Consider the following 25,644-nt stretch of genomic DNA (forward strand, 5'->3'; position numbering starts at 1 on the left):
AGACACAAAATTTCAACAACGCTGTTCCAACGCTGTAATTACAAGCACAATTTGAAGTGGTACAGAAACCGCACACAAATCCGACAAAGTGCGATGTGGTACGGACACCACACCAACGAAACACAAAAAAACAATGAACAAAAAAAACAAAACAAAAAAAAATATATACTCTGAAAACAAAAACTGTAATCATGCGCCGCTACTTAAAACTAAACGCGGAACTACCGGAAAAAAAACTTGGGTATTAATCAATAAAAAAAAGAGAGAAAAAAAATTGAATGTTCCTACTAAGAATCCTGTTTGCTTATCAGAGATTCACAGGGAAGATCCGAGGCCAAGGGTCGCCATATTATGCGAGGTGCCGGGGCTAGCAGTGTTTTTAACACTCAATTCTTAGAGAATTTACATATGTACATGATGCTCTAAGCCCCCCCTTTTCTAACTCCAACTTTTCCTGTTGCACAAGGATAAAAAAAATACGCGAACTGACTCTAATCAACCCTGCCAGTGGAGTAGAAGAGAGTTTGGCACCTGCAATAATTTAATTTGTTAAATAAGTTAATTAAACGAAGGTTTCATTAACATAGTGAGGAATGATGGGGTTGCCCTATCTATTAACAGAATGAAAGTTCTGTCCAAAATAACAATATGATTTATTAAGACTAAACACAAAATAATAAACAATAACACATGAAACATTAACAATATATCAAATTGGCTCTAATTGGATACTTAAACAAACGCTGTGAAATTGAAGTTGTCCCTAAACTAGATTGTGAGGATTATGACGAAGTGGTATGTGCAGCCAATTCCTAGCAACTCAATTCTTAGAGGAAACACATAGCCAACCCACCATTAATTGCTGCTACCCAAGACAGAACAAAGTTAGGAAAAAAAAAAAGACGAACAGGCGCACTCTGCTGAGCTCTGATTGTCACCTAGGAAAATCCCTATCTGCCGGTGCTGCGGACATACATTACCAAACCGACTTCTTGACTCCCAGAACACGATCTGCCGTACCGGAGCCGTTGGCTGGTTGCTTCGACGTCCTCGACCGAAAGGCGAGAGACGACTACCCACAAGAGCACCCGTACAAAAACCGAACACAGAACATTCCCGCCCCCACGACAGTGGCCGTGGTTAAACGTTCCAATCAGCAACTCGAAAACCGGCGGAAATTCCACTCCATTGCCGGAACGCTACCATTCCACCAATGGAGATTCTTGGCGCCAATTTCTGCGCCGATCTTGCTACGTCACGGAGCTATGCCCTGAGCAAGCCAATCACAGTTACTATTTTGCAGAAAGTGCGGGAATTTTCCCGCCACAGCTGCCTGGGTACACAAGTCATTCCCACGCCTCGCTGGTAGCCCGCCAGAACGTGTTTTCGCTAAGTTTCTGCGAAGTAACGGAACCTCTAGCCCAGCCACTACTTCAAGCTCTGCGGGCGTGCCTCTTGACAATGTCGGTGTCTGCAAAGCATTCACTCGACTTCCTCACACCCGTCGGCTTAAAGCTTTCCAGATCAGCAGAGCCCGCCTGTCACCGGACCACCCGGGTGACGAGAGACGCTGCGTGGGAAGTCCGCGCGTGAAGGAATAGCAACTTTCCACCGCATGCAATTATAGAGGAGAATCGTAAGATAGAAATATGAGAGGGGGCTCATGCCACCTCTCATCTCCACGAGTCGGTTCTCTGTTTAATTGCTCGAGGTAATTTTCGGATAGTGCACTCAGTATAATGTCACTCGATGCTCTGTCCCTACCACCCGTCCTAAACATCTGAGTGTCCCAGTCTATATCTGGTAAATTGAAATCTCCACCTAAGACTATAACATGCTGAGAAAATTTATGTGAAATGTATTCCAAATTTTCTCTCAGATGTTCTGCCACTAATGCTGCGGTAGAAGGAGCCAATTATTAACCTAGCTCGGTTGTTGAGTGTAACTTCCACCCATAATAATTCACAGGAACTATCCACTTCTACTTCACTACAGGATAAACTACTACTAACAGCGACAAACACTCCACCACCGGTTGCATGCAATCTATCCTTTCTAAACACCGTCTGTACTTTTGTAAAAATTTCGGCAGAATTAACCTCTGGCTTCAGCCAGCTTTCTGTACCTATAACGATTTTAGCTTCGGTGCTTTCTATCAGTGGTTGAAGTTCTGGTACTTTACCAACGCAGCTTCGACAGTTTACAATTACAATACCGATTGCTGCTTGGTCCCCGCATGTCCTGACTTTGCCCCGCACCCGTTGAGGCTGTTGCCCTTTCTGTACTTGCCCGAGGCCATCTAACCTAAAAAACCGCCCAGCGCACGCCACACAACCACTGCTACCCGTGTAGCCGCTTGTTGCGTGTAGTGGACTCCTGACCTATCCAGCGGAACCCGAAACCCCACCACCCTATGGTGCAAGTCGAGGAATCTGCAGCCCACACGGTCGCAGAACCGTCTCAGCCTCTGATTCAGACCCTCCACTCGGCTCTGTACCAAAGGTCTGCAGTCAGTCCTGTTGACGATGCTGCAGATGGTGAGCTCTGCTTTCATCCCGCTAGCGAGACTGGCAGTCTTCACCACATCAGATAGCCGCCGGAAGCCTGAGAGGATTTCCTCCGATCCATAGCGACACACATCATTGGTGCCGACATGAGCGACCACCTGCAGATGGGTGCACCCTGTACCATTCATAGCATCCGGAATGACCCTTTCCACATCTGAAATGACTCCCCCCGGTATACAACGGAGTGCACATTGGTTTTCTTCCCCTCTCTTGCTGCCATATCCCTAATGGGCCCCATTACTCGCCCAACGTTGGAGCTCCCAACTGCCAGTAAGCCCACCCTCTGCGACTGAACGGATCTTGCTGACTGAGGGGCAACCTCTGGAACAGGACAAGCAGCCATGTCAGGCCGAAGATCAGTATCAGCCTGAGACACAGCCTGAAACCGGTTCGTCAGACAAACTGGAGAGGCCTTCCGTTCAGCCCTCCGGAATGTCTTTCGCCCCCTGCCACACCTTGAGGCAACCTCCCACTCTACCACAGGTGAGGGATCAGCCTCAATGCGGGCAGTATTCCGGGCAACCACAGTCGTAGTCCGATCGGGGGATGCGTGGGACGAGCTGGCCGTCTCCGACAAACCCCCATCCGGACCCCCACAGTGATGCCCATTGGCAACAGCCTCAAGCTGTGTGACCGAAGCCAACACTGCCTGAAGCCGGGAGCGAAGGGATGCCAACTCAGTCTGCATCCGAACACAGCAGTTGCAGTCCCTATCCATGCTAAAAACTGTTGTGCAAAGAACATCTGAACTAATCTACAGAGAGCGCAAACAAATCGACACAAAATTTAAACGGTTATTAAAATACAAGATTGCCTAGTAAATGCAGTAATGCTGCTACTTGCGCACTGCTGACACACTGCTCGTCGGCGGAAGGAGACTACGCGATTTTACACTGTTCGGGTACTAAAACGCGATGCTACAACTCTCAAATACTATAATACGCCCGAAATTTATGAATTAAACAATGCAAGTACCAAAAACACGCAAAGAAATTAAGAATTAAACTATGTAACAAATGAGTGAGCTAGGAGTATACGACTTGCTGCTGCAGCTGCTTATCCAACGGCGGCAGGGAACACACTGACTGTGACAAACCGACACTGGCCGTTCAAAACAAAAACAGAAGACAGACGATTACGCGAATTTACACTATTCAGGTACTAAAACGCGATGCTACAACTCTCAAATACTATAATACGCCCGAAATTTATGAATTAAACACTGCAAGTACCAAAAACACACAAAGAAATTAAGAATTAAACTATGTAACAAATGAGTGAGCTAGGAGTATACGACTTGCTGCTGCAGCTGCTTATCCAACGGCGGCAGGGAGCACACTGCTCCTGTTTCTTCTTCTATCATATCAGACAAGTCTTCCTCCTGATGCAGGCCTTCAGCGCACTCGTTTCAGATAACCGCTCTCTCCACTGCGTCTAACAGAGCAATTCCCAATGCATTCTTAATGTTGTCATCCTTGCTATTAATTTCACCAAAGGTTGTTTTCACTTTTCTATATTCTGAGTCAGTTCTTCCGATAATCATTTCTTTTACGATTTCATCACATTTTTCATGCAGCCAGTACATCTAAGCTTCACTGCACCGCCTATTTATTTCATTCCCTTGTGACTTGTCTTTCTGTATTTCTGAATTTCACTGACCATTTCTGTACTTCCTTCTTTTATCGGTCAACTGAAGTATTTCTTATGTTACCCATGGTTTCTTCACTGTTACCTTCTTTTCGTGGTATCTACGTTTTTCTTTCCAACTTCTGTTCAAAACCATTGTACAATAGGCATTAAATGAGTATGTGCCAAGCAAGATTGTAAGAGATGGAAAAGAGCCACCGTGGTACAAGAACCGAGTTAGAAAACTGCTACGGAAGCAAAGGGAACTTCACAGCAAACATAAACATAGCCAAAGCCATGCAAACAAAAATTACACGAAGCGAAATGTAGTGTGAGGAGAGCTATGCGAGAGGCGTTCAATGAATTCAAAAGTAAAGCTCTATGTACTGACTCGGCAGAAAATCCTAAGAAATTTTGGTCTTATGTCAAAGCGGTAGGTGGATCAAAACAAAATGTCCAGACACTCTGTGACCAAAAATGTACTGAAACAGAGGATGACAGACTAAAGGCCGAAATACTAAATGTCTTTTTCCACAGCTGTTTCACAGAGGAAGACTGCACTGTAGTTCCTTCTCTGTATTGTCGCACAGATTACAAAATGGTAGATATCGAAACAGATGACAGAGGGATAGAAAAACTATTAAAATCGCTCAAAAGAGGAAAGGCCGCTGGCCCTAATGGGATACCAGTTCGATTTTATACAGAGAACGCGAAGTAACTTGCCCCCCTTATTGCACTGGTGTACCGTAGCTCTCTAGAAGAGCGTAGCGTTCCAAAAGATTGGAAAAGGGCACAGGTAATCCCCGTTTTCAAGAAGGGACGTCGAACAGATGTGCAGAACTATAGACCTATATCTCTAACGTCGATCAATTGTAGAATTTGGAACACGTATTATGTTCGAGTATAATGACTTTTCTGGAGACTAGAAATCTACTCTGTAGGAATCAGCATGGGTTTCGAAAAAGACGATCGTGTGGAACCCAGCTCGCGCTATTCGTCCAGGAGACTCAGAGGGCTATAGACACTGGTAGATGACTTCTGTTCAAAGTGACACATTCTCCGTCCTACCAATCTATTCATAACGAATCCTACTTCCGATATCACATTTTCTGCTGCTGTTGAGATTAGCCTGTACTTATCTGACCAGACGTCCTTGTTTTCCTTCTATTTCACTTCACTGACCCCACTATATCTAGATTGGGCCTTAGAATTTCCCCTTTTAGATATTCTAGCTTCCCTACCACGATCAAAATTAAGACATTCAGCAGCCCAGTTCGTACAACGGTTATCGTTCCTTTGGTAATTCAAGCCGACCGTAGTGGCCGAGCGGTTCTAGGCGCTACAATCTGGGACCGCGCGACCGCTAGGTCGCAGGTTCGAACCCTGCCTCGGGCATGGATGTGAGTGATGTCCTTAGGTTAGTTAGGTTTATGTAGTTCTAAGTTCTAGGGGACTGATGACGTCAGAAGTTAAGTCATATAGTGCTCAGAGCCACTTGGTAATTCAATGTTTACTCATGGTCACCTCCCACTTGGCAGTCTCCTCTGTTCCAATGGTTGACTACTCCGGAATTTTTTGTCAATGGAGATCTCATCCTGACACTTTTGAACTGCAGGCCACATGGCCTGTGGATGTACATTATGTGTCTTAATGCAGTGGTTTCCATAGCCTTCAGCATCCTAATGCCGTTGATGATTGGTGATTCTTGCACCCTTAGGGGAATTTTCCCACCCCAAAGGGAAAAGAGAGCTCTGAACCTCTGTCCGCTCCTACACTCCTTGACAAGGCCATTGGCCGAATAAGGGCAACGTCTTATGCTAGAAGTCTACGGCCGCCAATACCGATGAGTTTTAATCAAGATTTATGTGGTGGCGGGGTTTAAACCGATTACTAATCAAAAACGTTACCACTAGTTCACAGGTGCCACGTGCGCGACACGCCACTGAATAGTTGAGTTTAGACCTTACCCGATTTACGTTTGAAATTGGATTTTCCCCCGGGATGGTTGTACATGCCTTAGACGAGTAGATTACGTTCTGAACTTGCGATTTTTATTATTTCACCTCCTGATCTACTCTGTCGTTCACTTCCAGAACTGTTTCGTTCCGCCGGTCTCTACGTTACCATCAGTGCGAGTTATCGTAAAGTTTGTTTCTACCTCTGCAGAAGAGGATATGAAAAAGGTCACTCCAGTTTTCGAGAAGGGTCGTAGGGTAGATACATGTAATTTTAGGCCTTTAACGTTGGAGTCAATTTGTTGTGAAATTATGGAATATGTTTCATACTCAAGAATTAAGACGTTTTTTGGAGAACGAAAATCTTCTCTATAAAAATCGGCATGGATCCCGCAAACAGACATCTTCGAACTAAGCTCACTCAGTACCTCCATGAGATACGTAGCTTACAAAGGAGCTCAGGTTGATGTCGTGTTCCTTGACTTCAAAAAGCCATGTTACACCGTCCCACACTATCGTTTCTGAAAAAAATACAAGCTTACCAATTATCGGACCAAATTTACTAGTGAATACAAGACTTCCTTCCATTCTGAACTCTGCACGTCCCTCTCAGCGGAACAAAATCGATACATGTAAAACTAATTGCGGTGTGCCCAAGGAAGTGTGATAGGGCTGTTACTGTCTACAGGGTATACAACTGATACGGTAGGAAGCGTTGAAAGCTCTTTAACGCTGTTTGCAGATGATGCGGTTGTCTATAAGAAAGTAGTAATTCCAGAAGACAGTATCGATTTGCAGAATGACCAGAAGATGTTTGATGAATACTGCAGGCTCCAGCAGTCAGCAGTTAACCCTGAACTTAAATAAATGTAACATACTGTGCATACATAGGTATAGACATTCAATAATCTATAACCCCATTATCGTTGACGGATTTCTGGAAACAGTATCAACCGTAAAATATCTAGGAGTAACTATGCAGAACAATCTTAAGTGGGATGACCACCTAAAACAAATAGTAGGAAAAGCAGACGCCGGACTGAGATTCATTGAAAGAATTTTAAGGAAACATAATTCATTGAGGAATGAAGTGGCATACAAAGCGTTGGAGAGAGTTTTGAGTTTTTTTCATCACTCTGCGATTGTTACGAGATAGGACAGATAGGAGAGGTAGAGGAGATCCAAGTAGAGCGGCACGTTTCGTAACGGGTTCGTTCAGTCGATACGAGAGAGTGACAGAGAAGCTCAGCAAATTCTAGTGGCAGAAGTTACAAGAGGGGCATTGTGCATCGCGAAGTTTACTACTGAAATTTCGAGTGAACACTTTCTGGGAAGAGTCAGACAACATATTACTTCCTCTCACATACATCTCACGAAATGGCTACGACGAGAAATTTCGGGAAATTTTAGACAATACAGTGACTTAGCGACAGTCCTTCTTTCCACACACCATCCGCAGATGGAACGGTGAAATGGGCGGAGGGGGGGGGGAGGTTAGTTAGTAGTAACAGAGGTACCCTCCGCCATACATCGTTAAGTGCCTAGCGGAATATAATGTAGGTAGAAGAGATCACCAATTTAGTATTGGATGGTAAAAAATTGTTGACGGAATACGGTAAGCGCGTTAACCTGCACAGAATAGAGCATCGTGGAGAGCGTCTTCGGATTGAAAACAGCAACAATTTACTTACATTTTGTGAATATCTGAAAATGTTATTGCAATGATGATTTTCCACACCAGACAGTGCATTACCTAATACGTGCAATCCTACTTGACGTAGTAGGTGCCACAGGAAATGTGACTGATGCAGGAATGTCACACGCAATCTTCATATCTATGAAGCTAAAGGTAAAGGAACGACGAACTTTTTTTTTTTTTGAGATTACATGAGATTTAAAGATATAAGTGATAAGATTCGCTGATGAATATAGATTGAAAGTAAATCGGAATCATGGAGGGAACTTAAATGAAAGCACGTTTGGAGCATAAAATTGTACGGTGAAATAATTGAACTTACGCCTCAACTGCTCTCCATCGTTCACTGTCGGATGTTTATCATCCGATACGACGGTTGAATGTGTCATATAGTCTCTAACTTGGTGACATGTCTCTGTCATGTAACTGCAACTCCTCGCTGTCCCTGGAAGCCATCATGACATCATATTTCAAAAATCACCGACTCCCTCGTCAAAAGAGTACAGCGTCAGTCGCTAAGAAGGTTCAATGTGAATGAATATTCATAGGACGAAGGAACATTGTAACCATGTATAGTGCTGTCGCCGAAATTGAAATCACTCCTTTACACAGCAGTATGGCGTGCGAGAACACATCGCCAGTAATCAAATTCGAAGTATCTTTTTCTCCAATGCAGAATCTAACCTGTCAGGAATAGCTTCACATGTATCCTCATGTTTACAGTTCATTTGTATATTGATAGTGAGGAATTCCGTCAACAAGCATTCGCGGAAGCATTTGCGAATGAACTAGTAATGCAGTCACGGGAATCAGCAGCCAGTTCGATTCCCAGCAAGTAATAGACTTCCCTCATCTAGAGTGTGATTTTATTATTCATCAATCAATTTCTTTTACTATGCTGCAGTTGTAACTATCGAGAATGACGACGATACCTCCCCATTCCCTTCCATCTATAACGAATGCCCAAGAAGGCGAGTGTCACCGATTCATATCTCCCCCTCTCATCAACTAGTATGCAGATCGCCCAATGCATCATTTCATATATGGTACAGTTGAAACACGGTGAAAGTGATAAACATAGGAGTCCTCATCAATCCATGGCACATACTGAGGAAGGCGAGTGTCGTTGGTTCACTTCTCCCCCCCCCCCCCCCCCAACAACTAGTATGCAGGTCATCTAATGCTTCAGTTCATACTCTACTGGCCATTAAAATTGCTACACCATGAAGATTACGTGCAACGGACTCGAAATTTAGCCGACAGGAAGAAGATGCTGTGATATGCAAATGATTAGCTTTTCACAGCATTCACACAAGGTTGGCACCGGTGGCGACACCTACAACGTGCTCACATGAGGAAAGTTTCCAACTGATTTCTCATACATAAACAGCAGTTGACCAGCGTTGCCTGGTGAAACGTTGTTGTGATGCTTCGTGTAAGGAAGAGAAATGCGTACCAACACGTTTCCGACTTTGATAAAGGTCAGATTGTAGCCTATCGCCATTGCGGTTTATCGTATCGCAACATTGCTGCTCGAGTTGGTCGACATCCAATGACTGTTAGCAGAATATGGAATCGGTGTGTTCAGGAGGGTAATACGGAACGCCGTGCTGGATCCCAAAGGCCTCGTATCACTAGCAGTCAAGATGAGAGGCATCTTATCTTCATGGCTGTAACGTATCGTGCAGCCACGTCTCGATCCCTGAGTCAACAGATGGGGACGCCTGCAAGACAACAACTATTAGCACGAACAGTTCGACGACGCTTGCAGCAGCATGGACTACCAGCTCGGAGACGTGGCTGCGGTTACCCTTGACGCTGCATCACAGACAGGAGCGCCTGCGATGGTGTACTCAATGACGAATGTGGGTGCACGAATGGCAAAACGTAATTTTTTCGGATGAATCCAGGTTCTGTTTACAGCATCATGATGGTCACATCCGTGTTTGGCGACATCGCGGTGAACGCCCATTGGAAGCGTGTATTCGTCATCGCCATACTGGCGTATCACCCGGCGTGATGGTATGGAGTGCCATTGGTTACACGTCTCGGTCACCTCTTCCTCGCACTGACTGCACTTTGAACAGTGTACGCTACATTTCAGATGTGTTACGACCCGTGGCTCTACCCTTCATTCGATCCTTGCGAAACCCTACATTTCAGCAAGATAATGCACGACCGCATGTTGCAGGTCATGTACGGGCCTTTCTAGATACAGAAAATGTTCGACTGCGGCGCTGGCCAGTACATTCTCCAGATGTCTCACCAAATGAAAACGTCTGGTCAATGGTGGCTGAGCAACTGGCTCGTCACAATACACCAGTCACTACTCTTGATGAACTGTGGTATCGTGTTGAAGCTGCATGGGTAGCTGTAGCTGTACACGCCATCCAAGCTCTGTTTGACTCAATGCCCAATGCGTATCAAGGCCATTATTACGGCCAGAGGTGGTTGTTCTGGGTACAGAATCCTCAGGATCTATGCACCCAAATTACGTGAAAATGTAATAACATGTCAGTTATAGTATAATAGATTTGTCCAATAAATACCCGTTGATCATCTGCATTTCTTCTTCGTGTAGCAATTTTAATGGCCAATAGTGTATATGTTTATTTCCAGTGCAAATGACAGAATGGGATGAAGATGGCCCACAGCCACAGCATCGAGCTGGTGATAATCCTCCGTGCACACACGGCAGTTACTGTTTTTCTCCATGTCTCTGCGGGTTTGTGTGTGTGTGTGTGTGTGTTCATTATCTAAATATAACTTAAGCAGGCTATCTTATAGAGATGATTGAATGGTTGACTTACCATCCACCAAAATGATTGTGGACCAGAGATGGTATGCAGATAAAGAAATATGTGTATATCATTTTAACGAACGTTACCTCTGAGCAGCGTCCTATTAATTTACGTATCTGCGTTCATAAACGATTAGCTCAAATGCGTTTCCAGCACCGCCTCTGCGCAACCAATCAGTGACGTAAGTACCTGTCTTCCCTAACTGATTAATTGCCGTTTCCTATATATATATCACTTTGCTGAGCAGTCTCAAATCACACTGAGGCTATGAAATATAACATCCTAATATGTTTAGATTTTTCTTTCCTCAGATACATTTACAAAATGTACGAACAAATGCCACATGCTGCGTAATGAAGCACAAGCGGATTGGTGAGTTTGCTAAAAGGTATTTTTTTTTTACGAACGATGTTTAATGTAACTCCAACTTAAGTGATTCAAAAGATGTTGTTTATTTACCCATCTGAATGATTGTTTGTAATTTCTAATCCAAGCTGAAAACCAATTTTCAGTATAATATTTCTGACTGGTCCCATAGAGACAAAAATGAAGTTAACTGATTTAGTCACTGAGTAAAACAGAAGTGATTTCTAGCGTTTCCCAAGGTAGTGTTACAGGCTCTTTGCAGTTCCTTATCTATATAAACGATTTGGGAGACAATCTGAGCAGCCGTCTTCGGTTTTTTGCAGATGACATTGTCGTTTATCGACTAATAAAGTCATCAGAAGATCAAAACAAACTGCAAAACGATTTAGAAAAAGTATCTGCGAAAAGTGGCAGTTGATCCTAAATAACGAAAAGTTTGAGGTCATCCACATAATTGCTAAAAGGATCTCGGTTAAACTTCAGTTACACGATAAATCAGTCTAATCTAAAAGCCGTAAATTCAACTAAATATCTAGGTATTACAATTACGAACAACTCAAATTGGATGGAACACATAGAAAATGTTGTGGGGAAGGCTAACCAAAGACTGTGTTTTATTAGCAGGACACTTAGAAAATGTAACAGACCTACTAAGGAGACTTGCTACTCTACTCTTGTCCGTCCTCTTTTAGAATACTGCTGCGCGGTGTCGGATCCTCTGCTGCGCTGTGTGGGATCCTTACCAGATAAGACTAACGGAGTACATCGAAAAAGTTCAAAGAAAGGCAGCTGTTGTTGTTGTGGTCTTCAGTCCTGAGATTGGTTTGATGCAGCTCTCCATGCTAATCTATCCTGTACAAGCTCCTTCATCTTCCAGTACCTACTGCAACCTACATCCTTCTGAATCTGCTTAGTGTATTCATCTCTTGGCCTCCCTCTACGATTTTTACCCTCCACACTGCCTTCCAATGCTAAATTTGTCATCCCTTGATGCCTCAGGACATGTCTTACCAACCGATCCCTTCTTCTAGTCAAGTTGTGCCACAAACTTCTCTTCTCCCCAACCCTATTCAATACCTCCTCATTAGTTACGTGATCTACCCGCCTAATCTTCAACATTCTTCTGTAGCACCACATTTCATAAGCTTCTATTCTCTTCTTGTCCAAACTATGTTTCACTTCCATACATGGCTACACTCCATACAAATACTTTCAGAAACGACTTACTGTCACTTAAATCTATACTCGATGTTAACAAATTTCTCTTCTTCCGAAACGCTTTCCTTGCATTGCCAGTCTACATTTGATATCCTCTCTACTTCGACCATCATCAGTTATTTTGCTCCCCAAATAGCAAAACTCCTTTACTACTTTAAGTGTCTCATTTCCTAATCTAATTCCCTCAGCATCACCCGACTTAATTCGACTACATTCCATTATCCTCGTTTTGCTTTTGTTGATGTTCATCTTATATCCTCCTTTCAAGATACTGTCCATTCCGTTCAACTGCTCTTCCAAGTCCTTTGCTGTGTCTGACAGAATTACAATGTCATCAGCGAACCTCAAAGTTTTTATTTCTTCTACCTGGATTTTAATACCTACTCCAAATTTTTCTTTTGTTTCCTGTACTGCTTGCTCAATATACAGATTGAATAACATCGGGGAGAGGCTACAAGCCTGTCTCACTCCCTTCCCAACCACTGCTTCCCTTTCATGCCCCTCGACTCTTATAACTGCCATCTGCTTTCTGTACAAATTGTAAATAGCCTTTCGCTCCCTGTATTTTACCCCTGCCACCTTTAGAATTTGAAAGAGAGTATTCCAGTCAACATTGTCAAAAGCTTTCTCTAAGTCTACAAATGCTAAAAACGTAGGTTTGCCTTTCCTTAATCTTCCTTCCAAGATAAGTCGTAAGGTCAGTATTGCCTCACGTGTTCCAACATTTCTACGGAATCCAAACTGATCTTCCACGAGGTTGGCTTCTACCAGTTTTTCCATTCGTCTGTAAATAATTCGCGTTATTATTTTGCAGCTGTGACTTATTAAACTGATAGTTCGGTAATTTTCACATCTCTCAACAACTGCTTTCTTTGGGATTGGAATTATTATATTCTTCTTGAAGTCTGAGGGTATTTCGCCTGTCTCGTACATCTTGCTCACCAGATGGTAGACTTTGGTCAGGACTGGCTCTCCCAAGGCCGTCAGTAGTTCTAATGGAATGTTGTCTACTCCCGGGGCCTTGTTTCGACTCAGGTCTTTCAGTGTTCTGTCAAACTCTTCACGCAGTATCGTATCTCCCATTTCATCTTCATCTACATCCTATTCCATTTCCATAATATTGTCCCCAAGTACATCGCCCTTGTATAGACCCTCTATATACTCCTTCCACCTTTCGGCTTTCCCTTCTTCGCTTAGAACTGGGTTTCCATCTGAGCTCTTAATATTCATACAATTGGTTCTCTTTTCTCCAAAGGTCGCTTTTATTTTCCTGTAGGCAGTATCTATCTTACCCCTAGTGAGATAAGCCTCTACATCCTCACATTTGTCCTCTAGCCATCCCTGCTTAGCCATTTTGCACTTCCTGTCGATCTCATTTTTGAGACGTTTGTATTCCTTTTTGCCTGCTTCATTTACTGCATTTTTATATTTTCTCCTTTCATCAATTAAATTCAATATTTCTTCTGTTTCCTGAGGATTTCTACTAGCCCTCGTCTTTTTACCTAATTGATCCTCTTCTGCCTTCACTGCTTCATCCTTCAGAGCTACCCATTCGTCTTCTACTGTATTTCTTTCCCCCATTCCTGTCAATTGTTCCCTTACGCTCTCCTTGAAACTCTGTACAACCTTTGGTTCTTTCAGTTTATCCAGGTCCCATCTCCTTAAATTCCCACCTTTTTGCAGTTTCTTCAGTTTTAATCTACAGTTCATAACCAATAGATTGAGGTCAGAGTCCACATCTGCCCCTGGAAATGTCCTACAATTTAAAACCTGGTTCCTAAATCTCTGTCTTACCATTATATAATCTATCTGATACCTTTTAGTATCTCCAGGATTCTTCCATGTATACAACCTTCTTTTATGATTCTTGAACCAAGTGTTAGCTATGATTAAGTTATGCTCTGTGCAAAATTCTACCAGTCGGTTTCCTCTTTCATTTCTTAGCCCCAATCGATATTCACCTACTATGTTTCCTTCTCTCCCTTTTCCTACTGTCGAATTCCAGTCACCCATGACTATTAAATTTTCGTCTCCCTTCACTACCTGAATAATTTCTTTTATCTCATCATACACTTCTTCAATTTCTTCGTCATCTGCAGAGGTAGTTGGCATATAAACTTGTACTACTGTAGTAGGCATGGGCTTCGTGTCTATCTTGGCCACTATAATACGTTCACTATGCTGTTTGTAGTAGCTTACCAGCACTCCTATTTTTTTATTCATTATTAAACCTACTCCTGCATTACCACTATTTGATTTTGTACACTCCTGGAAATGGAAAAAAGAACACATTGACACCGGTGTGTCAGACCCACCATACTTGCTCCGGACACTGCGAGAGGGCTGTACAAGCAATGATCACACGCACGGCACAGCGGACACACCAAGAACCGCGGTGTTGGCCGTCGAATGGCGCTAGCTGCGCAGCATTTGTGCACCGCCGCCGTCAGTGTCAGCCAGTTTGCCGTGGCATACGGAGCTCCATCGCAGTCTTTAACACTGGTAGCATGCCGCGACAGCGTGGACGTGAACCGTATGTGCAGTTGACGGACTTTGAGCGAGGGCGTATAGTGGGCATGCGGGAGGCCGGGTGGAAGTACCGCCGAATTGCTCAACACGTGGGGCGTGAGGTCTCCACAGTACATCGATGTTGTCGCCAGTGGTCGGCGGAAGGTGCACGTGCCCGTCGACCTGGGACCGGACCGCAGCGACGCACGGATGCACGCCAAGACCGTAGGATCCTACGCAGTGCCGTAGGGGACCGCACCGCCACTTCCCAGCAAATTAGGGACACTGTTGCTCCTGGGGTATCGGCGAGGACCATTCGCAACCGTCTCCATGAAGCTGGGCTACGGTCCCGCACACCGTTTGGCCGTCTTCCGCTCACGTCCCAACATCGTGCAGCCCGCCTCCAGTGGTGTCGCGACAGGCGTGAATGGAGGGACGAATGGAGACGTGTCGTCTTCAGCGATGAGAGTCGCTTCTGCCTTGGTGCCAATGATGGTCGTATGCGTGTTTGGCGCCGTGCAGGTGAGCGCCACAATCAGGACTGCATACGACCGAGGCACACAGGGCCAACACCTGGCATCATGGTGTGGGGAGCGATCTCCTACACTGGCCGTACACCACTGGTGATCGTCGAGGGGACACTGAATAGTGCACGGTACATCCAAACCGTCATCGAACCCATCGTTCTACCATTCCTAGACCGGCAAGGTAACTTGCTGTTCCAACAGGACAATGCACGTCTGCATGTATCCCGTGCCACCCAACGTGCTCTAGAAGGTGTAAGTCAACTACCCTGGCCAGCAAGATCTCCGGATCTGTCCCCCATTGAGCATGTTTGGGACTGGATGAAGCGTCGTCTCACGCGGTCTGCACGTCCAGCACGAACGCTGGTCCAACTGAGGTGCCAGGTGGAAATGGCATGGCAAGCCGTTCCACAGGACTACATCCAGCATCTCTACGATCGTCTCCATGGGAGAATAGCAGCCTGCATTGCTGCGAAAGGTGGATATACACTGTACTAGTGCCGACATTGTGCATGCTCTGTTGCCTGTGTCTATGTGCCTGTGGTTCTGTCAGTGTGATCGTGTGATGTATCTGACCCCAGGAATGTGTCAATAAAGTTTCCCCTTCCTGGAACAATGAATTCACGGTGTTCTTATTTCAATTTCCAGGAGTGTATTTATAACCCTGTATTCACCTGACCAGCAGTCTTGTTCCTCCTGCCACCGAACTTCACTAATTCCCACTATATCTAACTTTAACCTATCCATTTCCCTTTTCAAATTTTCTAACCTACCTGCCCGATTAAGGGATCTGACATTCCACGCTCCGATCCGCAGAACGCCAGTTTTCTTTCTCCTGTTAACAACGTCTTCCTGAGTAGTCCCCGCCCGAAGAGACGAATGGGGGACTATTTTACCTCCGGAATATTTTACCCAAGAGGACGCCATCATCATTTAACCATACAGTAAAGCTGCATGCCCTCGGGAAAAATTACGGCTGTAGTTTCCCCTTGCTTTCAGCCGTTCGCAGTACCACAACAGCAAGGCCGTTTTGGTAAATGTTACAAGGCCAGTTCACTCAATCATCCAGATTGTTGCCCCTGCAACTATTGAAAAGGCTGCTGCCCGTCTTCAGGAACCACACGTTTGTCTGGCCTCTCAACAGATCCCCTCCGTTGTGGTTGCACCTACGGTACAGCTATCTGTATCGTTGAGGCACGCAAGCCACCCCACCAACGGCAAGGTCCATGGTTCATGCGGGGGAGGGGGGGAGGAGAAAGGCAGCACGTTTTGTATTATTGCTAAATATGGGAGAGAGTGTCACAGAAATGATACAGGATTTGGGCTGGGCATCATTAACAGAAAGGCGTTTTTCGTTGCGACAGAATCTTCTCACGAAATTCCAATCACCTACTTTCTCCTCCGAATGCGAAAATATTTTGTTGACACCTAAATAGGGTCGAACGATCACCACGATAAAATAAGGGAAAACAGAGCTCTTACGGAAAGATATGGGTGTTCATTCTTTCCGCGCGCTATACGAGATTGGAATAATAGAGAATTGTGAAGGTGGTTCGATGAACCCTCTGCCAGGCACTTAAATGTGATTTGCAGAGTATCCATGTACATGTAGATGTAGTTCAGTTTTACAGTGTGGTACAGACAGACGAGGTTCTGACTAAGGTTAAGGAAAAACAGCATCAAGGTCATTTGTAATACGTTTCATAGATTATTCATCTGTAAATTGGTAGTGTGTGAGAAAATACTTTATCAGATCAGTATATTACTGAAAGTGAATTAAGATGCACTGAAATCTCAAAAAAACAATCTCGAAAGACAGACTTGTTAACAAGTCTACATAATACATATCTACAAAGCTTGATGATCTTCTTCGCGAGATCAATCACACTAAAAAAGTTCCATGTACATATAGAACACTAATAATCACCTAGAACCACAGCGCACTACAACTAGGTTACATGTTGGAGCTGTAGATTACATGATGATGTAGTGGGAATTCAACGTTTGCTGTACAGCAGAGATCTGTTCCAACTACTGTATGTGCTTTCTGTAGAAATTACTATTAATTTATTATACATATTCCAGAAAATAAGGTACGTCTCTTCCCAGGGAAACAATAATACGTATAACGGAATGAAATACATATTACAAACTGTAGAAAAAAATTATTTATTACAGCTTCATTTCCTATACACATACATTCAACACATGCTCATTTTTCCTCCATAATAACTATCTGCCATATCACATAATTGACCAAATAAATTTTTATGCACTCTAAATTCATCATGGTGGGCTGGTATAAAATCGGAGCCAACACACAGGCGTTGTCACATGATGTCAAATGGTTCAAATGGCTCTGAGCACTATGGGACTTAATTTCTGAGGTCATCAGTCCCCTAAAACTTAGAACTACTTAAACCTAACCAACCTAAGGACATCACACACATCCATGCCCGAGGCAGGATTCGAACCTGCGACCGTAGCAGTCGCGCGGTTCCAGACTGTAGCGCCTAGAACCGCACATGATATCACTCAACACACTCTTCACGGGTTCTCGTCACACGACCGGATGGTTTCAGCGCAATATTGCTAAAAACACTTACTACTTAGGCACTAAGACGCTCACTGTTTATGAACATATTGATGTTGATGTCGATGTTGCCTGGCCTCCACTCATCGATTAATTGACTTCCAATGTACAACAGTTTGTCACACAAGAGATATCGCTGTATTGACGTAAGTTGAACCTTCGTACGACGTACCACAGCCTCTATTTCAACTACTACCAACCTTACTTGAATGTCAGGTGAAATACTGACATTGCCACGTGGCAATCCGCACTCGCTCAAATAACGCGTATGGGTAACAAACTGTATGGGAATAATATTGAGACTGTTTGTCATTCCTCTAATGGCAATGCAATGCAGTGTAATTTATATACTTCCTGGTTTAATTTGTATTTTTACATCTCGATTATCATGATAAGTTTTTTAATCTCTCTCTCTCTCTCTCTCTCTCTCTCTCTCTGCATACATTGGCTGTCAGACGGCATGTGCTTGCAGCGTGACACTTAAGTTTATCATCACATTGGGTTCGCAAATATCGAACAGTGCCACATTTGCATAAAAATGACAACATGTGCGTGTGTAGCGAGGCCAGGGGAAATTTCAGAATCAGAATACGACTGACACCATTGTGTGTATTGTGTATTAAACCGGGGACCTAGAAACGACGGAGAGGCTTCGCCCCGCCGTAGCCCTCAGTGGTTCACAACCCCACAACAGCCAACAGCAGACCACACACCCGACAGCGGCCCTACACCGAACACAGGGTTATCGTTCGGTTCGACCGCCAGTGGAACCCCCCAGGAACGTCTCATACCAGACGAGTGTAACCCCAGATGTCTATGTGGTAGAGCAATTATGGTGTTCGCGTACGTGGAAACAGTGTTTACGCATCTATCGCTGACAAAATGTAGCTGAGGCTGAATAAAGGGAACCAGCCCGCATTCGCTGAGGCAGATGGAAAAGAACCTTAAAAACCATCCACAGGCTGGACCGCACACCGGACCTCGACACTAATCCGTCGGGCTGATAAAAACGTGCCGGGGACCGGTACGCCTTCCCTATCGGTAAGCAGCGCGATAGATCGCGCGGCTAGCCGGGCGGGCAGACACCATTGGTGCGCTCGCAAACAAGCCTCCCAGTGGCGCGTCATTGACATAAGCATCGATGCTGACATTCTACTTGAGTGACTTGTGCAACATTGGCATCGCAACGCCCCTTCTATCAATCAGATGGTTTTCAAAATAATATTTTGCTACAGAAATAGATCATAGGGTCCTCTCACGGCAGAGCACGGAACTAAAACGATATCTGTTGGGTGAGGGAAAAAGAAGGGGAGGAAGGGAGCTTGATTCACGTAAGACGACCACCCCTTTCCCTCCCCACCAGCCTTCCTTTTCCTTCTCTTCCACGGGCTACCTTGCCACGTGCCGACAGTGGTTTTCAATAAGGCTGTAATACATTACTAATCAGAAACTGCTGACACGTGCTGAGTGAGCGTTTTGGGGTAGCTCTGTCGGAAATCAATTATCCAGAAATTAAATTACATAAGCATTAATGTAAGTGTATTGCTATTCGTAGATGACTAAGTAACAATAAAAGAAAGTGAAAACCAAATCTTGTTAGATGGTTTGGCAAAACCATATACATACAGAATACAGTAATAAGAGCTCATTACATGAGATGAAAGTTATGATCTTTCAAGGTAAACAACCATTAGGCTCGATAACAGAGATTAACAGTAAAGTAACTGGAAAGGTGTCATATTTAAATTATCTAGGCTGTGACACAAGCAATGAGTATAATAATTATTTAGATGCAGATCTCCACAAACTTCAAGCAATATGTGTAACAATAAACTGAGCACATGACTGGAAAATGCGAAAAGATAAAACTATGGTGATACCATTACTGTTGTAGGGGATGCGATGAAAGGAAGGACGGCAGAAAAATATGAGCATCCCAGAGGAGTTCTTGAGGAACGTAAAGGGGTGAGCTAGGGGAGATGTAATAAAGAATGTAGAACCTCCGGGTTGAAAGTGCACGCTATTAACATATTGACTTCCATGGGTTGCCTACAGCCACAGAAGAGGCTTATGCTCGGCACCGTTAAACCCGCCACGGCCACAGCACAGCCTCACACCTGAAGCCGTGGTCTGGCCTGGCGGTGAAACATCCACCACTTTGCATGCTCGAGTGTACGTAATAACTGTATACAGAGAACTATGAAGAAAAAACACTTGAATAGGGCGAAAAGTGAAAGGTTACCCAAAAAATCCTGATCTACAACCCTAAAAGACTGGGAGATATATGAAACGATGGACATAAACTTTGTGAAGAAAGAACATTCACATGCCTAATTCTTGTGCTTAAGTCGATGATGACGTCCCTTAAACTCTGCCCTGAACTGCGTGTTTACTCTTTCAAATCTAATTTTTTAACGAAAATTCATTGTTCCATGGGAACTATCTAAAGACGTATTTCAAATTAGTCTTCAGTTATGACAAGTGAATTTTCGCGTTTTTTGCGTAATAGATTGGTCTTTCTGATACTCACTGATACCCGATGACTCCCATACATACGTTGAATGTCACCAGTCAGGCATCAGGAAGCAAATGAAACAACAGCTTATATGTAGATTGGAATTACAAGGTATCAATAGACCATTGAGATATTTTTGTTTAACCAACATTGCATCAGCTGCGTCAGAAATAATTTACACATTTAAGTATCTTAATTAGTTAAGTACAGCGAGACGTTCGTCGGTTACTAAATAATATCCGGTATCGGTGACTATATTTTATGATTCACAGTGACACTCATGCATTATCTTATACTGAACAAGGAACGAGCAAAATATTTGATCCTGAATTAGAGGTTCATAATGATATTACTGATGTGTCCAAAAAGTGTCTCAACTCAGGTTAGAAGTTCGGTTCGGAAAAGGTCTGATGCCCTGAATACCAATATATCGTTGCCGCCATACAAATTTATTGCTTATTTTTATTATATATGCGTCGTGTCTTCATATCTACAATTGTTCAATGACTAAGTCTCTAGAACTTCAACACCAGCCACGTAAGCGCCAACAGATGACAAACATTTAAAGGTTATTGTTAGAGCAGTGAATCTGCACAGTGCCAACATGTGGCTGCACTATCGAAAGGAACGCGCTAAGGAAGGAAAAAAGTTCTTCAGTGCTCTTAATGTACAACTTTAAAAGTTCAGTTGACGGGTATATTTATGATTTTCGAGTACGTACGGTACTTTTATATTGCGAATCATTCTATAAAATTTTAATTTTAATTTTAAAGTAACTGCCTAAAGGCATATATATTATCGATATAAAAAAGCTATGTGTATGAAGCGTATCTTAAGGATTATTTTCCAGGCGTTATCGTAGAGTCAGCAGCATCACTTTTCTGTCTACGTGAAAAAAATTAAGCTTCGAAGCAGGTAAGACTCCACGTTGAACTGCGGATGCCTCTTTTATTCTCTGGGCGAGTTAGGTGGAGTAAAGACGAAGACGTAGCAACTCATACCTACGACATTTCAATCCAACGTTCGTGTTGAGAACGATCAACTCTACTTATTTCATTCTTGCGAAAGAAACAATTTTTTCTTTGTCCTGGAATGTATGCTATCATTAAATTTTATAGTAATATAATCGTGAGTTTGCGAGGATATGTGTAGTATAGAAATGGATAAAAGAAAGGTGGCCCCTGCTACGTTTGCAGAGCAGAACTTTCAGTGTACAAACGACAGCCGTCGCCCGGATTAACGTTAGAACCCAGCGAGCACGTGCGCCTCTCAGAGAGATGAGAACCAGCAATCTGAGGCCGCAGCTGTGCCTCGAGGAAGGGTCGGTGTCCTGTCCGGCCCCCGCCTAAAGCTGCACACCTCTCAGCTAGCCCCCTGCTCTTCTCAATAGCCTGCCGTGTCATTCAGCACACTTCTCATCATTGCTGAATACACATGCGCTGAGAGAATAATATGAAAGATAAGAATTCCAGAGGAGATTATTGGCGCGTTACAGAAATTAACAGCAGGCAGCCATGGATTCAGTTGCTCATATGACAGCAGTAAACGGTCAAAGTATAGCCCATTCTACATGAAAAACACCATTCTTCGGATAGAGACAAGGCACGGGGTATTTTGGGGGAGCATGGTAATCACACTCGGTAGGCGATTCTCATTTCCGTTTTTGCCGGCCTGGCTATATCATTTAAGGTAAATGAAGGGATGGTTCCTCCAGCAAGGCCACGGCTGATTTTCCACCTCTTGCAATTCGTCTAAATATAATGATATTTTTATGCTGACGTAGAAATCGATGGTGTGCTTATTTGATTAATTGACCTGCGTTAATTTGACTTTAGGAAGGTCTTAATCACATTTGGAAAAACTGAAGTTATACTTACATACCAGGACTTGATTATATTCCTAAAAGTGACGTAGTTAATCATTAGTACACATGTATTCCTCAAGACAGAGAGTGTTGTGGCACACATAACCTACTGTTGCTTTCCTAATGAGAATGCTGTATCAGTTCTGTATTGAGCAAAAGTATGATTCTGTTTTATTATCTCTAGCAGTTACCATATCCTGCATGCCTTTTATTACACACGATTAATGCTACAACTAGCAATTCATATGGCGTAAGAGAAAACTAATGGGTCGTTTTTGAGATTATTGCCTACACCTGCTACCCATTTTTTTAAATGCGTGACACCCAGCTGGATAATTGCCTTTTACTGTAACTACGATGTACATCATCATCTCTATGACCGTATACATAAAAAAAGCACGTGGAATAATTAATGCTTACAGAAGGTAAAATGTTAAACACACGGCACAGCATTCCATATAAATATGACAGTCTATGTAATTACTGGTCCCTCTGACCAACTTAACAGGTACAGAACAAAACAAGTACCCCTGCGCAAGAGGTGGTGTGTCCAGGCTGAAACACAATTATAACTGTTCACCAGCTAAGTGTAAACTTATCAAAGAGTAACCAATCGCAGATGTTTGTTATTAACAACAAACCAAAGCCAAAACATAATTAGTGCTTCTTCATACATTCAGTATTGAAATAATTACAATATCCTACATCAGATATTGACTGTAAACATAAGAACAGAAATAAAATTTTATAGTAAAATTACAGGTCAGCCGTACAAGAGCGTAATGATGAAAAGAAGAAAAAAATATTAACCTCTCAGAAGCATCAGTGTAAACACGCGAAAGGTAATAATATTATAGAACAGCATATAGATGTAGGTAGTAAGTAAGGAATGTGTGAGTAGAAGCGCTACATGAAAGAAAATCAATTACATCTAAGTAATATAACAAGTAAAGCGCATTTAATCCACGTCTAGGTAATACGCAGCAACATTTCTCATCAAGAATAAAATTGGTACAGCTTTTGTATACAGTTGTGCAAACATTACAGTCAGTGAAATGAAAAATGTTATTTATTTTATCAATGAAATGCAAACCCTTACCTGCTTACAGGCGTTGACATACATCAACAGGGACAGATGAAAACGTGTGCCCCTACCGGGACTCGAACCCGGGATCTTCTGCTTATAGGGCAGACGCTCTATCCAACTGAGCCACCGAGGACACAGACGACAGTGCGACTGCAGAGACTTATCTCTGGCACGTATCCCGCGAAACCCACATTCTCAACGTATTGTCCCGCACTACATTCGTAGTGCCCCTGCGCATTACATTCATTACTCGCGGCGCGTTGATATATATATGTATATATATATTTCTACAGTTATACTCCGCAAGCCACCCAACGGTGTGTGGCGGAGGGCACTTTACGTGCCACTGTCATTACCTCCGCTGAGTGGCCGCGTGGTTTGAGGCGCCATGACACGGATTGCGCGGCTTCTCCCGCCGGAGATTCTAATCCTCCCTCGGGAATGGGCTTGTGTGTTGTTCTTAGTTTAAGTAGTGTGTAAGTCTAGGGACCGATGTGCTCAGCAGTTCGGTCCCTTCGGAATTCACACACATTTATTCATTTTATCCTGCATACAACTGACAGGAAAGGAGAGAAGCTATCTGTCTTATACATCCGATGTTAGATGGCTAAAATCTAGCACAGAACTGGCAGCTGAGTCACATAACTGATGTTAAATATAGTCAAAATAAAGCCCCGGAGGCAACAAATCAATTGTCAATATGAAAGAATAGACAAAAATATAGTAACATCAGTGACGAAGTATCATAGATGATAATAGGGGTCTAATAGCTACAACGGTGTTTGGTAGGAACCATAATGCACGTGCTGATGTGAAACACAGAGAGTTAACGTGCGCCGGCCGGAGTGGCCGAGCGGTTCTAGGCGCTTCAGTCTCTAACCACGAGACCGCTACGGTCGCGGGTTCGAATCCTGCCTCGGGCATGGATGTGTGTGATGTCTTTAGGTTAGTTAGGTTTAAGTAGTTCTAAGTTCTAGGGGACTGATGACCTCAGAAGTTGAGTCCCATAGTGCTCAGAGCCATTTGAACCATTTTTGAGTTAACGTGCTTTGTAAAATTTGCAATAACATTTAACACTGAACACAGAAAAAAAACTAAACTTCACCCGAACAGGCCATGAAGACCCACCGGTACCAACCGACCCCCGTGTCATCTTCAGCCCACAGGCGTCACTGAATGCTGATATGAAGGGGCATGTGGTCATCACACCGCTCTCCTGACCGTATGTCGGTTTACGAGACCGGAGCCGCTACCTCTCAATCAAGCAGCTCCTCAGTTTGCCTCACATGGGCTGAGTGCACCCTGCTTGCCAACAGCGTTCGGCAGACTGGATGGTCACCCATTCAAGTGCTAGACAAGCCCGACAGCGGTTAATTTCGGTGATCTAAAGGGGACCGGTGTTACCACTGCGGCAAGGCCGCTAGCAATACAGGAAGAACCACTGGTTAGTACTTTGTATACGTTTATTCTTCATAACAAATATCTATAGTTGAATACAGTATGATATGTATACACTTAGCTGACGAAAATTTATAACTGTTGTTTCAAACTGAACACACCGTCCCTTAGCCGGCCGAAGTGGCCGTGCGGTTAAAGGCGCTGCAGTCTGGAACCGCAAGACCGCTACGGTCGCAGGTTCGAATCCTGCCTCGGGCATGGGTGTTTGTGATGTCCTTAGGTTAGTTAGGTTCAACTAGTTCTAAGTTCTAGGGGACTAATGACCTCAGCAGTTGAGTCCCATAGTGCTCAGAGCCATTTGAACACCGTCCCTTGTGTAGGGATACCTGTTTGGTTTTGTAGATGTTTAGCGTTTCAGATGGGATAGTAATACACTAAGATAGAACTAGCGCTGAAATGTACGCTTCTGAAACCCTCTGACCAGGAAAGTGCAGAAAATTTGCCCTTGAAAAGAAGACAATTAACTAGCGGACACCTTCTTATTGAATAGATATTTGTAACTGAAGCAAACCAAGAAACGGCGCACAACAGCTGGTTTGTTCTGCGTGTACAGACAATAGCAGAAACCTTAAGGATGCTCTTCGTACCCTGTTTACGTATTGCGAACCAGTGTGACCTGTTGCATTTTCACGAAGAGCGAGCGATAGCCCAGAAGAACAGCCATCCGCTCCGTATAGCTAGAAAAACTGCTTTCGTTTACTGTTGCTAAAAGAACTCATGAAAAGTGACTTTTGCTATTGAAAACATTGAACTATTCACTTCTTGATTTATATTCTTTGTGAGCCTGCTATCAATGACCTGTATATACTTTCGAAAATTATTAGTAACTTCAAACTAAAGCACTGAATACATTCATTCAGTTAACT

General features: G+C 43.6%; 1 non-coding gene across 1 annotated transcript; it reads right to left on the reverse strand.

Moving 5' to 3' along the window:
- Positions 1-23,379: 23,379 nt before the first annotated feature.
- Positions 23,380-23,453, reverse strand: Trnai-uau (transfer RNA isoleucine (anticodon UAU)). The gene has a single exon. It is a non-coding gene; the product is annotated as a tRNA-Ile (tRNA).
- Between the last annotated feature and the right edge of the window lie 2,191 nt (positions 23,454-25,644).

Source organism: Schistocerca cancellata, chromosome 4 (genome assembly GCF_023864275.1).
Source record: "Schistocerca cancellata isolate TAMUIC-IGC-003103 chromosome 4, iqSchCanc2.1, whole genome shotgun sequence".
NCBI classification, from domain to species: domain Eukaryota; kingdom Metazoa; phylum Arthropoda; class Insecta; order Orthoptera; family Acrididae; genus Schistocerca; species Schistocerca cancellata.